The sequence below is a fragment of the Oncorhynchus masou genome, chromosome 22 (genome assembly GCF_036934945.1).
Source record: "Oncorhynchus masou masou isolate Uvic2021 chromosome 22, UVic_Omas_1.1, whole genome shotgun sequence".
In the NCBI taxonomy this organism is placed as follows: Eukaryota; Metazoa; Chordata; class Actinopteri; order Salmoniformes; family Salmonidae; genus Oncorhynchus; species Oncorhynchus masou.
The window spans coordinates 18,396,395-18,417,326 of NC_088233.1; the positions used below are offsets into that span (position 1 = coordinate 18,396,395).

Sequence of the window (20,932 nt, forward strand, 5' to 3'; positions counted from 1 at the left end):
AATACAAATTTAAAATAAAAAAAATAGCTTAATATAAGCAATTTAAAATTATTTATACTTTTGATACTTAAGTATATTTAAAACAAAATGCTTTTAGACTTTTAATCAAGTAGTATTTTACTGAGTTACTTTCACGTTTACTCAAGTATGACAATTGGGTATTTTTTCCACCGAAAACAAGGCATCTCAATAAATATCACAAAATGTCAAATCAGGTTTGAATTCATTTCCTTCGGTCATTAGATGTGTTTTTTGTCACACTGCCTTCTAAGATCAAGTCAATGGCTGTGTCTGAGAGGATCAAAATCGCAATGTATCATGCGTAAATTCTGACTGATATACAAACAGTAATGGGTTGTTATTTGTGATGCAAGTTGTTATTTGTGATGCAAGGTGATTTGTAGATCAGTCAGTCGGCAGTCGCATATAGTCGTTTTGATGATCTCGAACATGGCCCTTCAGGCTCCCGAGTGGCGCAGCGTTCTAAGGTACTGCATCTCAGTGCAGGATGCGTCACTACAGTCCCTGGTTTGAGACCAGGCTGTATCACATCTGGCCATGATTGGGAGTCCCATAAAGTGGTGCACAATTGGCCCAGCGTCGTCCGGGTTCGGCCGTCACTGTAAATAAAAATTTGTTCTTGCCTCGTTAAATAAAAAATGTAAAATGTGAGTATCAGAGCAACAACAACTCAGCCACACAAGAACAGGACCGCAAAGTGCTGAAGCACGTAACGTTAAAAGACGCCTGTCCTCGGTTGTGTTGGTTCCACTTTTCTGGGCGCCGTTATTTACTTAACAAATAAGGAATACTCAAAAAGTGCACTTATAAATCATATCAATTTTAATCAACATACAGCTGTAGACAGAAGTCAAAGATCATTCAAACATACAACTGATGCCTCTCCTGAGTACTGCAAAATAGCAAAAGTCCAAGTTGCTTTTAATATGCTTGCAGTCAACCCCTAGTGATGTAACTGCCTACGTCAATACCTTCTGCTCATGAGACCAAGCCCATTGTAACGGTTTTGACTTGAGGTTATTATTTATAGGGGTGACAGGTAGGTTGTGCCTACCAGAGAAAACATTGGTTTCTCCTTTTGGTTTGGGAGGGAAGGAGTCCCACCTGGTCTGTCAAGTCTACACCAATACAAAGGATTTATGTAAAAGTCAGGATGGAAATACACTTTTCATAAACCTTTAAAACATTGGAAAGAACTTCAACAACAACTATTATTTTGCGTGGGTTGTATTACCAACATAAATGATTACACACACATATATAATATTATAACACAATGAGTTCTGGTTCCTCCAGAAATGTCCTGTACTCAAGTGACCTTTGTCACACAATGTTTGTCTGTTCATTCAAGTGTAGCGTAAACCCAGTATTAATGATACAATCAATATAACAATTATTTTACCACACAACTATAAAGCGTATCAACTCTTACTAAGTCCTCAACTACAACTAACTACACAAATCATCACAGTATACATCACATCAAAACAAATGAAATACCATATTACAAAAAGGTTGTAGTCAGTCAGACAATCCGCCAACAGATCCCCAGCGGAGAAAGGCCACGAAGAACAGAGAGGTGTAGTCCACGGACGCCAAGAGTAGATCCTGTCCGCCAACAGATCTCCAGCGGAGAAAGGCCACGAAGAACAGAGAGGTGTAGTCCACGGACGCAAAGAGTGGAGCCGATCCTGGGTAAACTCTATTAGGCTACAAAACAAACGGAATAGAGAAGCTTCGGAACTGAGGGTTGAACACATCCTCATTCACGTCTCCATCACAACCCCACTTTTGAGCAGCTGATGCTGGCTATTTAATTGGGAATTAAAGGGAAAGCGCCCTATTAGAAGGAGAAGCACTGAGACGTTCAGAAAAATTCAGGGCCTTCACACCATGCATATACAGTTTTACAAACTTGTAGGAGAGACAATAATTCCAGTGTTTTCTAGGGCTCAGCAGTAATTTTCCACTCCCCAAGTTGCTTTATAGTGGTATGTCTGACTAGTCTCTTATCTCTTTCACTCCCCTGCAGGGTTCTGTGTCTATGAATCTCTTTTAGCCTTGAGGCGCTTTCACACAGACACCCTGTTTTGACTGCAATAACTCACACATCTCTCAGACCGTTTCTTTATAAGAGGCAGAGACTGAAAAGAACTGTGGAACCATTTTAAACCTTATAATGCATATATATATATATATATCTCAACAATGGACTCTGGAGTAGTGGAAACGTGTTCTCTGGAGTGATGAATCACGCTTCACCATCTGGAAGTCCAACGGACTAATCTGGGTTTGGTGGATGCCAGGACAACGCTACCTGCTTGAATGCATAGTGCCACCTGTAAAGTTTGGTGGAGGAGGAATACTGGTCTGTGACTGTTGTTCATGGTTCGGGCCCCTTAGTTCCAGTGAAGGGAAATCTTAACACTACAGCAACATTCTAGACGATTATATGCTTCCAACTTTGTGGCAACAGTCTGGGGAAGACACTTTTCTGGATGACAATGTCCCCGTGCACAAAGCGAGGTCCATACAGAAATGGTTTGTCGAGATCGGTGAGGAAGAACTTGACTGGCCTACACAGAGCCCTGTCCTCAACCCAATCGAACAACTTTGGGATGAATTAGAACGCCGTCTGCGAGCCAGGCCTAATCTCCCAACACCATTGCCCGAGTTCACTCTTGTGGCTGAATGGAAGCAATCCCCGGAGCAATGTTCCAACATCTAGTGGTTAACCTTTCCAGAAGAGTGAAGGCTGTTATAGGACCAGAGGGGGGACCAACTCCATATTAATGCCCATGATTTTGGATCGAGATGTTCAATGAGCAGGTGTCTACATACTTTTGGTCATGTAGTGTATCTTTTCTTTCTATAACAGTTTTTCTCCCTTAAAAACATAACAATAATTTGATATGTCAATAAATACTCACCGACTCTAATAAACTCTCCTAGGTGTCATTCTTATGGACTACGGCTCCTGCTGGAAAGAGCATTGTCGCTTCGCCCTGATGACCTTGAGAAACGTTGGACTGGGAAAGCAGTCCATGGAGGAGAGGATTCTTGGGGAGATATCACACATCATTGCACTCTTGGAGAAAAGCATTGGTACGAAAGTAGAACATAGAGAAAAAAAATTGTAAGAAAGTAACATATTAGCCTTTTAACTGATGTCCTTATACAGATTACCCCTTTTCTCAAAGAGAACTAACATATTTCTTATAAAAAAGGGTAATATTGTTATTTTTCCACAGAAAAATCCATGAAACAGATATGGGTGTTAGATCACTGATTGGTGAAATAGTAGTTCTGACTCTTCACTTGGGAGTTTCTATACAGCTTTACGATACAGTGCCCATGCTGCCCACACAGTGCCCAACACATTTCCTTGCCATTCCAGAAGGACTTTAAAAATGTAGTTAGTTGCAAACAGATGTCTTATCCCTCAGATGACTTATCACTCAGCATAAAGAAACCAGGATTCCTGGGGAGCCAAGAGACTTAATTGACTGCTACCTGGATGAACTAGAAAAAGTGTGTCAGTTTTGCTTATGGGAGTTTAAGTGCGACGAGAGGGACGAGAGGGATAGACCACATCATCTATTGTTATGATAAGTTAGTATCATGCCTTCAAAATCACTGTCACAGCTGTACTCTCCCCAGCTGAGAGGAGATGATGGATCTTTTTCAGAGGCCCAACTCATCTTTTACCTCCTGAACTTTCACTTTGCTGGAACAGACACCACCTCCAAGACACTGCTCACTGTATTCCTCTACCTTATGACCCATTGAATGTTTACATTCAAATTGTGTCTTTCTACTTCTACAGTTGTTGTAGATTATTTTGCAAGAACAAAGGTGACAGGCAATGTTGATAATCCTTTTTGATTTTAGCACTTTTTTTGTTGCCAACATCAATCAAATGTATTTATCTTGCCCTTTTTACATCAGCTGATGTCACAAAGTGTTGTACAGAAACCCATCCTAAAACCCCAAACAGCAAGCAATGCAGGTGTAGAAGCACAGTGGCTATGAAAAACTCCCTAGAAAAGCCAGAACCTAGGAAGAAACCTTGAGAGGAACCAGGATATGAGGGGTGGCCAGTCCTCTTCTGGCTGTGCTGGGTGGAGAATATAACAGAACATGGCCAAGATGTTCAAATGTTCATAGATGACCAGCAGGGTCAAATAATAATAATCACAGTGGTTGTCAAGGGTGCAACAGGTCAGCACCTCAGGGGTAAATGTCAGTTGGCTTTTCATAGCCAATCATTCAGAGTATCTCTACCACTCCTGCTGTCTCCAGAGCGTTGAAAATAGCAGGTCTGGGATAGGTAGCACGTCCGGTGAACAGGTCAGGGTTCCATAGCCGCAGGCAGAACAGTTGAAAATGGAGAAGCAGCAGGGCCAGGTGGACTGGGGACCGCAAGGAGTCATCAGGTCAGGTAGTCATGAGGCATGGTCCTAGGGCTCCTATCCTCCGAGAGAGAGAGAGAGAGAGAGAGAGAGAGAGAGAGAGAGAGAGAGAGAGAGAGAGAGAGAGAGAGAGAGAGAGAGAGAGAGAGAGAGAGAGAGAGAGAGAGAGAGAGAGAGAGAGAGAGAGAGAGAGAGAGAGAGAGAGAGAGAGAGAGAGAGAGAGAGAGAGAGAGAGAGAGAGAGAGAGAGAGAGAGAGAGAGAGAGAGAGAGAGAGAGAGAGAGAATTAGAGAGAGCATACTTAAAATCACATAGGACACCAGATATCGGCCTATATCGAATCTTCCATTCCTCTCAAAATTTTTAGGAAAAGTTGTTGCGCAGCAACTCACTGCCTTCCTGAAGACAAACAATGTCTACGAAATGCTTCAGTCTGGTTTTAGACCCCATCATAGCACTGCACTTGTGAAGGTGGTAAATTACGTTTTAATGGCATCAGACTGAGGCTCTGCATCTGTCCTCGTGCTCCTAGACCTTAGTGCTGATTTTGATACCATCGATCACCACATTCTTTTGGAGAGATTGGAAACCCAAATTGGTCTACACGGACAAGTTCTGGCCTTGTTTAGATCTTATCTGTCGGAAAGATATCAGTTTGTCTCTGTGAATGGTTTGTCCTCTGACAAATCAACTGTACATTTCGGTGTTCCTCAAGGTTCCGTTTTAGGACCACTATTGTTTTCACTATATATTTTACCTCTTGGGGATGTCATTCGAAAACATAATGTTAACTTTCACTGCTATGCGGATGACACACAGCTGTACATTTCAATGAAACATGGTGAAGCCCCAAAATTGCCCTCGCTAGAAGCCTGTGTTTCAGACATAAGGAAGTGGATGGCTGCAAACTTTCTACTTTTAAACTCGGACAAAACAGAGATGCTTGTTCTAGGTCCCAAGAAACAAAGAGATCTTCTGTTGAATCTGACAATTGATCTTGATGGTTGTACAGTCGTCTCAAATAAAACTGTGAAGGACCTCGGCGTTACTCTGGACCCTGATCTCTCTTTTGACGAATATATCAAGTCTGTTTCAAGGACAGCTTTTTTCCATCTACGTAACATTGCAAAAATCAGAAACCTTCTGTCCAAAAATGATGCAGAAAAATGAATCCATGCTTTTGTTAATTCTAGGTTAGACTACTGCAATGCTCTACTTTCCGGCGACCTAGATAAAGCACTAAATAAACTTCAGTTAGTGCTAAATACGGCTGCTAGAATCCTGACTAGAACCAAAGAAATTGATCATATTACTCCAGTGCTAGCCTCCCCACACTGGCTTCCTGTTAAGGCAAGGACTGATTTCAAGGTTTTACTGCTAACCTACAAAGCATTACATGGGCTTGCTCCTACCTATCTTTCTGATTTGGTCCTGCCGTACATACCTACACGTACGCTATGGTCACAAGACGCAGGCCTCCTAATTGTCCCTAGAATTCCTAAGCAAACAGCTGGAGGCAGGGCTTTCTCCTATAGAGCTCCATTTTTATGGAATGGTCTGCCTACCCATGTGAGAGACGCAGCCTCGGTCTCAACCTTTAAGTCTTTACTGAAGACTCATCTCTTCAGTGGGTCATATGATTGAGTGTAGTCTGGCCCAGGAGTGTGAAGGTGAACGGAAAGGCTCTGGAGCAATGAACCGCCCTTGCTGTCTCTGCCTGGCCAGTTCACCTCTCTCCACTGGGATTCTCGGCCTCTAACCCTATTACAGGGGCTGAGTCACTGGTTTACTGGTGCTCTTCCATGCCGTTCCTAGGAGGGGTGCGTCACTTGAGTGGGTTGAGTCACTGACGTGATCTTCCTGTCTGGGTTGGCGCCCCCTTGGGTTGTGCCGTGGCGGAGATCTTTGTGGGCTATACTCGGCCTTGTCTCAGGATGGTAAGTTGGTGGTTGAAGATATCCCTCTAGTGGTGTGGGGGCTGTGCTTTGGCAAAGTGGGTGGGGATATATCCTTCCTGTTTGGCCCTGTCTGGGGGTATCATCGGATGGGGCCACGGTGTCTCCTGACCCCTCCTGTCTCAGCCTCCAGTATTTATGCTGCAGTAGTTTATGTTCTGTTATAATCTCCACCCGGCACAGCCAGAAGAGGAATGGCCACCCCTCATAGCCTGGTTCCTCTCTAGGTTTCTTCCTAGGTTTTGGCCTTTCTAGGGAGTTTTTCCTAGCCACCGTGCTTCTACACCTGCATTGCTTGCTGTTAGGGATTTTAGGCTGGGTTTCTGTACAGCACTTTGAGATATCAGCTGATGTACGAAGGGCTATATAAATACATTTGATTTGATAAGACAGGAGAAATACTCCAGATATAAAAGACTGACCCTAGCCCCCCGACGAAAAACTACTGCAGCATAAATACTGGAGGCTGAGACAGGAGGGGTCGGGAGACACTGTGGCCCCGTCCGATGATACCCCCGGACAGGGCCAAACAGGAAGGATATAACCCCACCCACTTTGCCAAGTACTCAGAGAGGTTTCAGCAGGAAATTGACACGGTTCTGGAGGGAAAGATACATGCCTCTTTGAGGACAGGCAGTGACCCACGAGGCTCAGCGCATTGCCAGTACTGTCCCTCTCAGTGTGTTTCATAGCATCACCAGAGACACTGAGGTGATGGGCTACAGTATCCCAAAGGTGAGAAGTGGAAATACATTTGAGATTATGTATTTACATACATCTTAAATGTATCATCTCAAATGTATCTAAAATGTGTTCAAAATCTCTTACCTAATGTTCTTTCTTCTTCACCTTATCTGTTTCATTATCTCTCTCCATTTTTAACTTGTAGGGTACTATGATCATTCCAAACCTCACCTCTGTACTGTCTGAAAAGGGTCAATGGAAGTTCCCCCATGAGTTCAACCCCTTAAACCTCCTGAACGAACAGGGAGAGTTTGAGAAGCCTGAGGCCTTCATGCCGTTCTCTGCAGGTGAGGGATAGAGCAACACAAGGTGCATCACTGATGTTGTTGACTGCATAGGAAGTAAAGAGGTAATGCAGTTTGTTGTTGTTGCAGGGCCACACATGTGTCTTGGAGAAGGACTCGCTTGCATGGAGCTCTTCCTCATCACGGTTACTCTACTGCAGGGGTGTCAAAGTCAAATGGACGGAGGGCCAAATAAAAAATTTAGCTACAAGCCGAGGGCCGGACTGTTCGAATGTTCATTGAAAAATTTTTAAATGACGCATATAGTCTAGTGAACCTAATTGAACCTACTGAAAACCTAACAAATATATTCCAATATGATCAGATAAATAAAGCAATATTTTCTTATGGCTCTGTCAGTAATCTTTAATTTTCAACAGACACAAAAGACAAATTTGAAAATTGACAACTGGGCAATGTCAGAAATGTCGGTGCTCTCATCCACAGCCAAGGAATATGCAATGAAATCTTTTCCCTTTTTCACAAGCTGCTCTTTTAGATTGATGGACAACTGGTCTACTCTCTCGGCAATGGTGTTTCTGCTCAGACTCACATTTAAAAAGAGTTGCCTTTTTTCTGGGCAAACTTCGTCACAAACTTTAATCATGCAGTTTTTGATGAAATCCCCCTCCGTAAATGGCCGGGCTGATTTAGCGATCTCTTCTGCCAAAATAAAACTGGCCTTGACAGCAGCCTGGCCTTGTGATTTGGCTTTTTTGAACAGAGCCTGTCGAGATTTGAGGCCTCGTTTTAATTCCTCTGCCTTTTGTAGCCTTTGTTCCATGTCCATATTCTTGTTTTTGTCCGCGTGTTTCGTTTCATAATGTCGTCTCAGATTATACTCTTTCAGTACCGCCACACTTTCTCCACACAGAAGACACACAGGTTTTCCAGCTACCTCCGTGAACATATACTCCGACTCCCACCTTGTTTGAAACCCCGGTTCTCAGTGTCCACCTTCCGTTTTGCCATTTTTGATGGGTATCTGAAAGTTAATTTTACTGTGATGCTGACGACTGCTGTGCCAATAAATATTGAAATAAAGCAGCCTACTGCTCGGTGCGTCACCGTTGCATTGTGGGAAATGTAGTATTGGTGCGTGTAAAAGATCTGCGGGCTGCCGGCTTGCTGCGGTCTGCGGGCCGGTTCTAATAATAAATCAAGATCATCCCAGGGGCCGTAAAAAACCTTCTCGCGGGCCGGATGTGGCCCGCGGGCCTTGACTCTGACATATGTGCTCTACTGTGATGGTTCAAGTTGGTCTGGCCTGAGGAAGAGCTATCTTAGCTATCTGGCTATGGCTATCCAACACTGGAACTCTTCCATGCTTTTGTAACTGATAAACTGCTTGCTGATGCATTAGTTCTAGTAGCTACGACGATGTAGGTAGGCTGTGTGTAGCGGTAATGATACGAAGGTTTGGCTTGGAACGTTTTTTTCCCGCCTGGTCACAAACAGCTGATGTGTTGTGCACTGAAGTCTACAAGTGAAGGGAAAAGGTGAGAGGAGGAGAGCAAGTAGATGTGAGAAGAAATTCTACAATGAGCAAAATTATCATGCTGTTTGTATGTGGCTGCTATGAAATTGAACTGTGTTTGCGTATGATCAAGGGTGGATTCATTCAGCCGATTCTGTTGAAAACCTTTTATTTTGGACTAATGATTAGTTTTCATAACAATCGGTAATTTGCATTTTGGGACAGCGACTGTGGCCGATTACATTGCAATCCACGAGGAAACTGCATGGCAGGCTGACCACCTGTTACGCATGTACAGCAAGGAGCCAAGGTAAGTTGCTAGCTAGCATTAAACTTATCTTATTAAAAAACAATCAATCTTCACATAATCACTAGTTAACTACACATGGTTGATGATATTGAAGGTGAACGTGAACATACACTGAAGGTGAACATGCATGAGCGGCGACTGAACCAGTCGTCCACCGCAGGAGCCTCGGTCTGACTCTGATGCCAAGGAGCCAGAACCGGCTGATACCCCAGTACGCACTGGAAGGGGGAGAGGTTAATGGAGGAATGAGTTCTGTGCCATCTCTGCCCAGGGCACAAATGCCGCCCACTCTCCCGGCCGGTCCTGGCAATAAGACCTCAGAAACCTACCCACATCCTGGTTAACTCTCTCCACCTGCCCGTTACTCTCGGAGTGAAAACCCGAGGTAAGGATGACCGAGACCCCCACACGTTCCATGAACGCCCTCCAGACCCTCGAAAGTGAACTGGGGACCCCGATCAGACACTATATCCTCAGGCACCCTGTAGTGCCGGAAGACATGCGTAAACAAGGCCTCTGTAGGGCCGTAGGGAGACTGGGCAGAGGAAGGAGATGGCAGGACTTAGAGAAACGATCCACAACAACCAGGATCATGGTGTTTCCATGATGGGGAAGATCAGTCAGGAAATCGATCGACAGGTGCGACCATGGCCGTTGTGGAACGGGTAAGGGGTGTAGCTTACCTCTGGGCAGGTGCCCAGGAGCGTAACACTGAGCGCACACTGAAACATAAACCCATAGACAGCGCACCGTCCGACCGACGATGCCTGGATGACCAGAAGAAGGTGACATGTGGGCCCAATAGGTCAGCCGATCACGGACAGCAGACGTAACGTACAGACGCTCAGCAGGACACTGGAGGGGAGCGGGCTCTGCACGTAACGCCTGTTCAATGTCCGCGTCCAGCTCCCATACTACTGGTGCCAACAGGCAGGAGGCCAGGAGTATGGGGGGGTTGGATCCATGGGCCGCTCCTCTGTGTCATACAGCCGGGACAGTGCGTCTGCCTTCACGTTCTGTGAACCTGGTCTGTAAGAAAGTGTGAAAACAAAACGGGTGAAAAACATGGCCCACCTTGCCTGGCGAGGTTCAGTCTCCTCGCTGTCCGGATGTACTCCAGATTGCAGTGGTCAGTCCAGATGAGAAAAGGGCGTTTAGCCCCCTCAAGCCAATGTCTCCACGCCTTCAGAGCCATGACGACAGCCAACAGCTCCCGGTCCCCCTCGTCATAGTTTCACTTCCGCGAGAAGAAGGCACAGGGGCGGAGCTTCGGTGGCATACCCGGGCGCTGAGAGAGCACGGCTCCTATCCCAGCCTCGGACGTGTCCACCTCCACTATGAACGCCAAAGAAGGATCCGGATGGGCCAGCACGGGAGCTGAGGTAAACAGAGCCCTCAGGTGACCAAAAGCCCTGTGCGCCTCAGCCGACCTCTGCAAATGCACCGGCCCCCCCTTTAGCAGTGAGGTAATGGGAGCCAAAACCCTAGAAACCGCTACACCTCCTTTATCGTGGAGGGAGTCGGCCAATTCAGCACGGCTGAAATGCGTTTACTCTCAATCTCCACCCCTGCGGTGGAAATGCGGTACGCTAGGAAGGATACGGACTGTTTAAGAACAGGCATATCTCAGCCTTGATGTACAGGTTATGCTCCAACAGTCGACCAAGCACCCTGCGCACCAAGGACACATGCTCACATGCGTGTTGCGGAGTATATCATAATGTCATCAATATACACCACTACACCCTGCCCGTGCAGGTCCCGTGCAGGTCCCTGAAAATCTTGTCTACAAAGGCTTGGAAGACTGATGTAGCATTCCTCAACCTGTACGGCATGAGGAGTTACTCATAATGCCCTGAGGTTGTACTATCCTACCAAATGGCCAGGTCCACCAGCTGGTCGAAGGTGAGGGTGGTATCCCTGCAGGCCAACTCCCGACAGACATCCTCGCACAGGCTGCAACGGTAGTGGTCGATAAGGGCCCTGTCGTTCCATCCCGCTCTTGCGGCCAGGGTCTGAAATTCCAGCGCGAACTCCTGGCCGCTCCTCGTCCCCTGCCTCAGCTGGAATAGACTTTCACCCGCCGCTCTACCCTTGGGCGGGTGGTCGAAGACTACTCCGTGAAGTCGTCCAACGCCACATCTCCTTCTCCCCACACGGCGTTGGCCCACTCCAGAGCTCTCCCTGAGAGGCATGAGACGAGGGCGTACACCCTCTCCCTTCCCAAGGGAGCCGGGTAAACGGTGCCCAGGTATAGGTCCAGCTGTAGCAGGAACCCCTGGCACCGTGCCGTCGTCCCATCATACTTCCCGGAAGGGGCGAGACGCATCCCACTGGTACCGGGTACAGGAGGGACGAGTAGTGGAAATCCATGTTGTGCTGGTGGAGGCGCTGGAGTGACTCCCTGTCTCTCCCAGAGGTCCACGGTCTGAACAACGTAGTCCATCGCGACGCCGAGATGTTGTAGCATCGCCGCATGTTCTCTGACGCGCTCCTCGACTCTTATAACTGGGGTACCTGCTCCTGCTGACTCCATGGTGTGGAATTCTGTAATGGGGTGCGCAACCGGTGGCAGGGAAGTCAGACGCAGGAGAGCAGAACTAGGTCATAGCCGGAGCAGTTTAATATCAAAACCACCGACATAAAGAATAACAAGACATGCGTACAAAACCCGTCGCGCACCAGTCAACATGTGCACAAGCACTTACAATAAACAATTCCACACAAAGACATGGGGGTTAAATACACAACACTTAATGAGGGAAATGAGAACCAGGTGTGTAGGAAAACAAGACAAAACAAATGGAAAATGAAAAGTGTATTGACGATGGCTAGAAGACCGGTGACGCCGACCGCCGCCCGAACAAGGAGGGGAACTGACTGGAAGTGGAAGTCGTGACACTAGGGAAATTGTGTCACTTCTCTTGCGTTCAGTGCAAGCAGATTCAGGGTATATGCAACAGTTTGGGCCGCCTGGCTCGTTGCAAACTAATTTTCCATAATTATGACATGACATTGAAGGTTGTGCAATGTAACAGTAATATTTAGACTTAGGGTTGCCACCCATTCGATAAAATACGGAACAGTTCCTTATTTCACTGAAAGAATAAACGTTTTGTTTTCAAAATGATAGTTTACGGATATGACCATATTAATGACCAAAGCCTCGTATTTCTGTGTTTATTATATTCTAATTAAGTCTATGATTTGATATTTGATAGAGCAGTCTGACTGAGTAGCAGGCTATTAAGCATTCATTGAAAATTTACTGTGTTTGCCAGCAGCTCTTAACAATACTTGAAGCACAGCGCTGTGCATGACTTCAAGCCTATCAACTCCTGAGATTAGGCTGGCAATACTAAAGTGCCCATTAGAACATCCAATAGTCAAAGGTATATGAAATACAAATGGTATAGAGAGAAATAGTCGACGCATCATAATTACTATAATAACTACAACCTAAAACTTCTTAACTGGGAATATTGAACCTCCAGCTTTCATATGTTCTGAGCAAGGAACTTAAACATTATTTTTTTTACATGGCACATATTGCACTTTTACTTTCTTCTCCAACCCTGTGTTTTTGCATTATTTAAACCAAATTGACCATGTTTCATTATTTATTTGAGACTAAATAGATATTATTTATGTATTATTTTAAGTTAAAATAAAAGTGTTCATTCAGTATTGTTGTAATTGTCATTATTACAAATATATATATAAAAATTGTCCGATTAATCGGTATCTGCTTTTTTTTGGCCCTCCAATAATCGGTATTGGCGTTAAAAAAATCCTAATGGTTAACCTCTATTACAGCCTAGATCAGCTAGATGCATTGAAGAGTGTGCTAGGCCGTATTGAATGTGTCACGTTCTGACACCTGGAATAATAAAACAATTCCCTCAACCAGTGCACTTATAGGCTAGGTTGTAGTAACCTTATGATGGGTATAGGGAAAATTACAGTATCATGTAGTAGCCTAAACCTATCGATGTTACATTGAGCTGGGTGAACGAAATATGAATGACAGTCATCCAATATGCTGTAATAGAAATAAGGCCATTCTACTAAAAAAAATAATCATCCTCCTTCATCTTAAACGTCACCGACCTCCAATGATTTGTAACATATGACTCATTACACACACCCTCAGGGCCTTGACCACCGCTAACAACTCCCGGTCCCCCACATCATAATTAAGCTCCACCAGATTGAGCTTCCTCGAAAAGAAAGCGCAGGGGCGGAGTTTTGGTGGCATATATATCCAAGCCTGTGATAGCACCGCACCCACCCCAGCCTCGGACGAGTCCACCTCCACTATGAATGCTAGAGAGAGGTCCGGGTGCACCAACACGGGTGCATCCGTGAACAGCGCCTTCAACCTATTGAAGGCTCTGTCCGCCTCTGCCGACCACCGCAAACGCACCGCCCCCCCCTTCAGAAGTGAGGTAATGGGGGCCGCTACCTGGCCAAAACCCCGGATAAACCTCTGGTAGTAATTGGCAAACCCCAAGAACCACTGCACCACCTTCACCGTGGTAGGAGTCGGCCAATTACGCACGGCCTTAATGAGGTCACATTTCATCACCACCCTGATGTGGAAATAACTCAGGAAGGAGACAGCTCGTTTGGAGAACACACACTTCACAGCCTTGACGTATGGGTCATGCTCCAGCAGTCTACCAAGCACCTTGGGTACCAGAGACACATGCACGGCGCAGGTGGCGGAATAGATCAGAATATCATCGATATAGACAACCACGCCCTGCCTGTGCAGGTCCCTGAGATTCTCGTCTATAAAGGATTGAAAGACGGTTGGAGCATTCTTTAACCCATACGGCATGACGAGGTACTCATAGTGGCCCGATGTGGTACTAAACGCGGTTTTCCACTCGTCTCCATCCCGAATATGCACCAGATTATACGCGCTCCTGAGGTCCAGTTTGGTGAAAAACTGTGCTCCGTGAAATTATTCCACCACCGTAGCGATGAGAGGTAGTGGGTAACTAAACCCCACTGTGATGGTATTTAGACCTCTATAATCAATGCACGGACGCATACCTCCCTCCTTTTTCTTCACAAAAAAGAAACTCGAGGAGACGTGTGAGATGGAGGGCCAAATGTACCCCTGCCCCAGAGATTCCATGACATATGTCTCCATAGCCAATGTCTCCTCCTGGGACAATGGGAAGTGCAGCGTTTACCTGGAGATGTATCGCACAATCACCCTGTCGATGATGTGGTAGTTTAGTCGCTCTCTTCTTACTGAAAGCGAATGCCAAATCGGCATATTCAGGGGGGGATGCGCACCGTGGAACCCTGGTCTGGACTCTCCACCGACGTGGCATCAATGGAAACTCCCAGACTCCTCTGACCACCCATGGAGAACCCCCTGTCTCCACAAAATCTTAGGATTGTGACTAGCCAGCCAGGGAATCCCCAGCACCACTGGAAACGCAGGCAAATCGATAATGAAGAGACTAATCCGCTCCGTATGATTCCCCTGCGTCACCATGTCCAGTGGAACCGTGGCCTCCCTGCCCTACCCTGACCCTAATGACCGGCTATCTTGGGAGTGCACGGGGAAGGGAGAATTAATCGGCACGAGCGGAACACCTAGTTTGATGGCGAGTCCACGATCCATAAAGTTCCCAGCAGCACCTGAATCGACTAGCACCTTATGCTGGGAAGAGGGGAAAAAAAATCAAGAAACAAAATCAAGACAAACATGTGACCAACAGGGGGTTCTGGGTGAGTTTGGTGCCGACTCACCTGGGGTGACCGAGAAGCGTTCCGCCTGTCCTCTCGACTCCCAGACGGGCCCCCCCAGCACCGATCGGCCGTGTGTCCTCTCCGACCACAGCTGGTGCAGGGGGAGCCTCCTCATCCGGTACCCCTCGGCACGGCCCCCCTAACTTCATAGGAATGGGAGCGGGAGCGCTGGGTGGTGGAACGAACAGGACCCTCTCCGAACGCTCGCGGGTAGCCAGCAGATTGTCCAGCCGGATAGACATGTCGATGAGTTCATCAAGGGAGAGAGTGGTGTCCCGACACGCTCGCACCCTGCGGACGTCCTCCCGGAGACTACATCGGTAGTGGTCTATCAGGGCCCTGTCGTTCCACCCAGCCCCAGCGGCCAAGGTCCGGAACTCCAACACTTAATCCTGTGCTCTCCTCTTCTCCTGCCTAAGGTGGAACAGTCGCTCACCCGCCGCTCAGCCCTCTGGAGGGTGATCAAACACGGCACGAAAGCGTAGTGCTCCTTCGCCGAGTCTGGGCCATTCCAGACTGCGTTTGCCCACTCCAGAGCACGACCCATCAGGCAGGAGACGAGGACACTCACCCTCTCCGCTCCCGAGGGAGTGGCCCTCACGGTCGCCAGGTACAGTTCCAGTTGGAGCAAGAACCCCTAACACCCCGCCGCCGCTCCATCATAGTCCCTTGCGATCCTATCCGATGGATGACGGTGGTATGGTGGAGGACACGTTCCTCCATCGATGGGAGGGGGTTGGCAGCTGCTCCTGCTGACTCAATTTTTTAAGGGTGAGGGATTCTGTAATACCCGGGGTGAAGTGGGGAAGAAGTCAGGCGCAGGAAGCAGAGAGTTCAGGGTAGCGCTACTTTTTAATGCACCACAACGGTGAACAGACGCCAACCCAAACAAATGCCCCAAACATGGGGCACTTAAACAGTCCAGCAAAATCCAAACACACGGACAACTGTGACATACAGCCATGTACACTGAAAATAATCCTGCACAACCAGCAGGCGGGCCGACTGGTAAATAAAGCCCAACCAATTAACTTAAACTAAACACAGGTGCAACCAATAAACAGAAAAGGGGGAAAAGGGATCAGTGGCAGCTAGTAGGCCGGTGCCACCCGAACAGGAAGGGGAGCCACATTCGGTAGGAGTCATGACACACATTCTATCCACACAGTTCGTGGTCAGTTAATAATAGGATAACATAACTTCCAATAAGCCTGATAGGCTTTTAGTCGCTCTGGATAAGAGCGTCTGCTAAATGACTTAAATGTAATGTAAATGTATCAGACCTACAAATATTGACATAACGATGACACTGTTGAAAGTACAGATGAAGTCGGAAGTTTACATGCACATAGGTTGGAGTCATTAAAACTTGTTTTACAACCACTCCACAAATGTCTTGTTTTGGCAAGTCAGTTAGGACATCTACTTTCTGCATGACACAAGTAATTTTTCCAACAATTGTTTACAGACAGATTATTTCACTTATAATTCACTGTATCACAATTCCAGTGGGTCAGAAGTTTACATACACTAAGTTGACTGTGCCTTTAAACAGCTTGGAAAATTCCAGAAAATAATGTCATGGCTTTAGAAGCATCTGATGGGCTAATTGACATCATTTGAGTCAATTGGAGGTGTACCTGTGGATATATTTCAAGGCGTACCTTCAAACTTTGCTTGACATCATGGGAAAATCAAAATAAATAAGCCAGACCTCAGACAAAAATTGTAGACTGGTCTGGTTCATCCTTGGGAGCAATTTCCAAACACCTGAATGTAACACGTTCATCTGTACAAACAATAGTACACAAGTATAAACACCATGGAACCACGCAGCCGTCATACCGCGCAGGAAGGAGACTCGTTCGGTCTCCTAGAGATGAACGTACTTTGGTGCGAAAAGTGTAAATCAATCCCAGAACAACAGCAAAGGACCTTGTTAAGATTCTGGAGGAAACAGGTACAAAAGTATCTATATCCACAGTAAAACGAGTCCTATATCGACATAACCTGAAAGGCCGCTCAGCAAGGAAGAAGCCACTGCTCCAAAACCGCCATAAAAAAGCCAGACTACGGTTTGCAACTGCACATGGGGACAAAGATCATACTTTTTGGAGAAAGTCTTGTGGTCTGATGATACAAAAATAGAACTGTTTGGCCATAATGATCATCATTATGTTTGGAGGAAAAACAGGGGGGCTTGCAAGCCAAAGAACACCATCTCAACCATGAAGCACGGGGGTGGCAGCATCATGTTGTGGGGGTGCTTTGCTGCAGGAGGGACTGGTGCACTTCACAAAATAGATGGCATCATGAGGTAGGAAAATTATGTGGATATATTGAAGCAACATCTCAAGACATCAGTCAGAAAGTTAAAGCTTGGTCGCAAATGGGTCTTCCAAATGGATAATGACCCCAAGCATACTTCCAAAGTTGTTGCAAAATGGCTTAATGACAACAAAGTCAAGGTATCACAAAGCCCTGACCTCAATCCTGTAGAAAATGTGTGGGCAGAACTGAAAAAGTGTGTGTGAGCAAGGAGGTCTACAAACCTGACTCCAGCAGTTACACCAGCTCTGTCAGGAGGAATGGACCAAAATTCATCCAACTTATTGTGGGAAGCTTGTGGAAGGCTGCCCGAAACGTTTGACCCAAGTTAAACTATTTAAAGGCAATGCTACCAAATACTAATCGAGTGTATGTAAACTTCTGACCCACTGGGAATGTGATGAAAGAAATAAAACCTGAAATATATCTTTCTCTCTACTATTATTCTGACATTTCACATTCTTAAAATAAAGTGGTGGTCCGAACTGACAGGGAATTTTAACTAGGATTAAACGTCAGCAATTGTGAAACTGAGTTGAAATGTATTTGGCTAAGGTGTATGTAAACTTCCGACTTCAACTGTAAGTAAAACATTACATGATTTCAATATCCAGACATTGTTCTTCTGTGCAGGCCAATAGGTGTTGAAGCCCTAAGAGAGATGGAAATGTGGAAGTTATACCTCTAATTCATAACTGGCTCAAAATGGCTGTTATTTAATCAAGATCATTGTGAGATGATAAGACATAAAGTGGTCATACATGCTTATGACAAGTCTTAAAGTGCATATACCTAATAAAGCCTTTACCAAAAGGTTTTATTAGTACATACATTTATAGTTAGAGAATAACAACAATGATACAAACTTATATTGTCTCATATAACTTCAATTCAGCAGCCTGTTTTGTTTTCTTATTTTTGTTCACAAATGTTTATCATACCGAGAAGCATAGGCCTACCTCCTGCAATGGCAATGACTTTAGTACACAAAAGCCAGTGTGTAAACATTTGTACACCCGTGTGTGAATGTCCTGTGTGTGTATGAAGAGCAGTGTGCAGCGTGGAACAGAACAACAGATCATCATCTTTAATTACTTGTTACTTTTATCTAATATTCTTATCCATATTTTTTGAAACCGCACTGCCGGTTAGGGGCTCGTAATTAAGCATTTTACTGTAAGGTCTACTACATCTGTTGTATTCAGTGCATGTGACTAATAGAATTTGACTTGATTTGGCTCGTTCGTTCTGCTGTGCATAGGCATCTGCCTCTTCTTCATCCTGAAGATTAATAGACCCAAAAGCTTTTCTCCTGGTCCACAACCCATTCCAATATTTGGGAATCTGCTGCATCTGAGTTTGGGGAATCCTTTGATAGCTCTTGAGATGGTACAATTTTTATGCATCAAATAGCGTCAAGAATCAATGGCGTCAGTGTTCAAATCAGTTACATGATTTGTTCCAAACATTGTCATTACTTCACCAAGGGTGTGGACTTTGCAGGACGACCCCAACAACTTATGGTCAACCATGCCTTACAAGGAAGAAGAAATAGCGTCAAAAACTATACTATTGTTGGAATCAAGAAAACACATTTCAGTAATTTCGCAATTATGAATCTTTGATTTTCTGTGAAGACCACCTGAAACTATGATTCTAGTTCATTTTATTTTATCTAAAAATCATGAAAATACAGTACCAGTCAAAAGTTTGAACACACCTACTCATTCAAGGGTAACAAAAAACAAATCAAAATATATTTGAGATTTGAGATTCTTCAAAGTAGCCATTTGCCTTGATGACAGCTTTGCACTTTCTTCTTTTCTTATTTTAGGGCACTCTTATCGTTACAAACCTCACGTCTGTGCTATACGAAGAGGGACAGTGGAAGTTCCCCCATGAGTTCAACCCCTTAAACCTCCTGAACGAACAGGGAGAGTTTGAGAAGCCTGAGGCCTTCATGCCGTTCTCTGCAGGTGAGGGATAGAGCAACACAAGGTGCATCACTGATGTTGTTGACTGCATAGGAAGTAAATAGGTAATGCAGTTTGTTGTTGTTGCAGGGCCACAAATGTGTCTTGGAGAAGGACTTGCTCATCATGGTTACTCTCTTGAGAAACTTCAAGTTTGTATTAACTGAGAACGCAGGGGTACCTGACTATACCCCTGTATAGTCAGTATTACTCTGTCCCCCAAACCCTACAGACTTGATGTAAGGAACTAGTTAGGAGCAGTGGCATGTATTCATGGATGCCAAGGGAAGCCAGGCTTCCCCAAATATTTGACCAATATAAAAAATGCCTCCACATGCCTGTATGACCTCCCCACAACGCCTGGGCATGCTCCTGATGAGGTGGCGGATGGTCACCTGAGGGATCTCCTCCCAGACCTGGACTAAAGCATCCGCCAACTCCTGGACAGTCTGTGTTGCAACGTGGCGTTGGTGGATGGAGCGAGACATGATGTCCCAGATGTGCTCAATTGGATTCAGGTCTGGGGAACGGGCGGGCCAGTCCATAGCATCAATGCCTTCCTCTTGCAGGAACTGCTGACACACTCCAGCCACATGAGGTCTAGCATTGTCTTGCATGAGGAGGAACTCAGGGCCAAGCGCACCAGCATATGGTCTCACGAGGGGTCTGAGGATCTCATTTCGGTACCTAATGGCAGCCAGGCTACCTCTGGCGAGCACATGGAGGGCTGTGCGGCCCCCCAAAAGAAATGCCACCCCACACCATGACTGACCCACCGCCAAACAGGTCATGCTGGAGGATGTTGCAGGCAGCAGAACGTTCTCCACGGCATCTCCAGACTCTGTCACATGTGCTCAGTGTGAACCTGCTTTCATCTGTAAAGAGCACAGGGCGCCAGTGGCGAATTTGCCAATCTTGGTGTTCTCTGGCAAATGCCAAACGTCCTGCACGGTGTTGGGCTGTAAGCACAACCCCAACCTGTGGACGTCGGGCCCTCATACCACCCTCATGGAGTCTGTTTCGGACCGTTTGAGCAGACACATGCACATTTGTGGCCTGCTGGAGGTCATTTTGCAGGGCTCTGGCAGTGCTCCTCCTGCTCCTCCTTGCACAAAGGCAAGCGGTCGCGGTCCTGCTGCTGAGGTAGCGGTCCTGCTGCTGGCCTCCTACGGCCTCCTCCGCGTCTCCTGATGTACTGGCCTGTCTCCTGGTAGCGCCTCCATGCTCTGGACACTACGCTGACAGACACAGCAAACCTTCTTGCCACAGCTCGCATTGATGTGCCATCCTGGATGAGCTGCACTACCTGAGCCACTTGTGTGGGTTGTAGACTCCGTCTCATGCTACCACTAGAGTGAAAGCACCGCCAGCATTCAAAAGTGACCAAAACATCAGCCAGGAAGCATAGGAACTGAGAAGTGGTCTGTGGTCACCACATGCAGAACCACTCCTTTATTGGGGGTGTCTTGCTAATTGCCTATAATTTCCACCTGTTGTCTATTCCATTTGCACAACAGCATGTGAAATTTATTGTCAATCAGTGTTGCTTCCTAAGTGGACAGTTTGATTTCACAGAAGTGTGATTGACTTGGAGTTACATTGTGCTGTTTAAGTGTTCCCTATTTTTTTGAGCAGTGTACTTCAATAATAAACACAG

General features: G+C 46.0%; 1 pseudogene; it reads left to right on the forward strand.

Annotated features, from left to right (window-relative positions):
* The first annotated feature begins 2,473 nt into the window (after positions 1 to 2,473).
* Positions 2,474 to 20,466, forward strand: LOC135508791 (cytochrome P450 2D3-like; annotated as a pseudogene).
* Positions 20,467 to 20,932: the final 466 nt, after the last annotated feature.